We start from the raw sequence: 2831 nt of genomic DNA, 5'->3' as shown, positions 1-2831 counted from the left end.
GTGTGTGTGTGTGTGTGTGTGCGCATGCTTGTGTATACCTCCACTTCCCCTGCCTTGTTGAAGCCCCTGTCTCTGCCTGCCCACCAGAATACACCCATGGACCAGCCAGCCTTCTGGGCTGGGGTTGTCTGCCTGAACCCAGTACTGTGTGCTTGGCTGCCATCATAGCCAAGCCCACATGTTCACCCCAATCTTCATGCCCCCTGTGATGGCTTGATGGGTACTTCAGGGAATGCTGCCCTTAAGGCAGAAGTGAGGTTTGGGGTTTTAGTGGGTCATCTGGTGCCAGGCTGCATCCAATAAACCAGGGCATGGGGAGGTAAGTGCCAGGGTTAGGTGGGGTGCCCCTGATGGAGCTCTGGATCAGGTAGGGGACAGAGCTGTGTCTCTTAGTGCAACAGTAAGCAGAGCTCTCAGCTTCAGCAAGGGCTCACTATGGTTGTGGTGAAGCAGTGTGCCTTGATGGTATCAGGCACTCAAAGAGGGAGCTCTCTGCCTCAGTGTCTGGAAGTGAGGGCTGGGGACCACCAGACTGACACTGGGGCTGCCTCAAATGTCCTTATGCAGCATATCAGAACAGGTATCTCACCTGTCTGAGGAGGGAGATGCCCATTGTCTGGGGAAAGTAGCACATACATTCAGGGTTCAAAATATGGGTGGGTTTGGGGTGGGCTGAACCCCCCATAAGAAACAAGAGCCTCTGGCCTGCCCTGTGCCTTTCTAAGCCCTCTCTAAGTACCTGATGCCATCAGGGCACACTGCTCCACCACAGCCTGCTTTCTGACCTACCTGCCAGCCTTGTGCAGCTGTGTTTCCTTTGGAGGCTTCTGTGCTTGAGGCAAGAACAACGCTGCAATTTTCAGCCTTGCCCCACAATAAGTTTTCAGGAAACTATTGCATCTGCTTCTTGAAGACCTGCTCCTGCTCCACATATGGGGGTACAATCCCTTCCTGCACTGGAAGCCACCCAACTATAACCCTCTTTTTATGACCCCTAGAAAGACCACCTCTGTGGGTCTTGCTCTCCTGGGTGACATGGAGGCATTGCCCCCACCCATTTTCCTTGTGGACACAAAGATACATAGCCAGGTCTGGACACCAAGACTCTCACACCTAGACACCTAAAGGAAAAACAACAGAACAGCACCAAAAATCATAGTTGTCTAGATACGGCACTCCTAGATACCCAGACTAAATAATAGAAAACCACCCTAGATATCTAGACCAAGTACAGATATTACACTTTACCAATATAAGTGATTGAAAACTGGTCTATACCTGTAACAGAACTGGTGCACAAAGCCAGTCTATTCCCATAACAGAACAGAAGTACAGCACACAGACTGGTTTAAAAATGGTGAAACGCAGTCTAAGATTTGCCCCCCACCACCTAAGGGCAAATGTGTGCAGGGTCCAAATTAGACGCTGACTCTTGGAGGGAGGGAAGTGGGATCTGTGGTGGAAGCAGCCAGAAGTTGGAAGGAGCTGCCACTACCTGAGCTACTTAGAAAGGCGTGGGGGGAGCTAGGGACTCTTAGGGGGGGAAGGGCTCTCAACTCTTATGAGGGGGCTCAGCCCCCCATTCCCCGATATTTCAAACCGGAATGTGTGTTCTGTTCACTACTTATCTAAACTACGCCACTTACAGAAAACTGCATAACTTTGATTCTTTGATTATAGTCAACTAAATAAGGACCTTGGTGGCTGCTGCATATTAGGGCTAGGTACAGACATTCAAAAAGCCCAAGGTGGAATCGATCTATTTCACTTCTGTGTATGTGTAGGTTCCCTATATGTTCAATGGTGTTGTAAGGTTGGTGTGTTGTTGTAGCTGTGATGGTCCAGGAATTGTATGAGAGGCAAATGCCAAAAGCTTGTCCATCAGCTCTCACAGCTATACTGTCCAATAAGAGAGATCACTAAAAAATCCTTGCCTGTCATGTATCAATGGGCATATGCATTCAGCTCATGCATCCCCAGAACAAATCCTACTTTACCCAGCAGAGGTACACAGCTTCTGCCAAGGCACATTCTGCTGAGCCAAATATTATCTCCTTCTGACTGTTTAAGGCATATTTGTCTTAGCAGGGCTTTTTTGTCTTGGTAGCTAGATATCTTCATGGGTAACTTAAGAATCCTCCTCCTCAGTAAATGAGCTAGTGACTGCCCACTTGCCCAGGACATAGCAAACCTGGGTTTTATGCACCTCTCAGACTCCGGGGCCTCAACCCATAACTTCTGTGCCATGGGAGAGTGTCCTAACCCCCACAGACATGGCTGTGAGCACTTCATCTTGAACTTGGTCCACTGGACAAACATGTGCAAATGTCATAGGAACTGAAAGAAAAAAAATCTGACTCTGTGACCCAGGGAGGCAGACACTGTCCTGGCAGGGAGAGTAGTAGTTCTTGTTTCCAAAGTTGAAAAAAAAAACAGAATTAAAGCTAATTATTACCAGTGCTTGTAAAAGAAGTTTTAAAGATCATCAGCAAAGCTAACCACAATTTATCATTAATCAGCAGATGCATAACAAATAGAACTGAGGAAGTGATACTTCCCCTCTATGCGGTGTTCATAAGACTGCAGTTGGAGTAATGCATCCAGTTTTGGGCGCCATACTTCTAGAAGGATGTTGATGGGCTTGAGAGGGTCCAGAGGAGGGCCACTCATATGGTTAGGGGCTTACAGGACAAGCCCTATGAGCAGAGACTGAGGGACCTGGACCTCTTCAGCCTCCGCAAGAGAAGGCTGACAGGTGATCTTGTGGCTGCCTACAAATTCATTAGGGGGATGCAGCAAGGGATTGGAGATGCTCTGTTCACTAGGGAACC

Source organism: Gavialis gangeticus, unplaced genomic scaffold (genome assembly GCF_001723915.1).
Source record: "Gavialis gangeticus isolate Ggan-Ray unplaced genomic scaffold, GavGan_comp1, whole genome shotgun sequence".
Classification (NCBI taxonomy): Eukaryota; Metazoa; Chordata; order Crocodylia; family Gavialidae; genus Gavialis; species Gavialis gangeticus.
Note: the sequence above shows the minus strand (reverse complement) of the source record.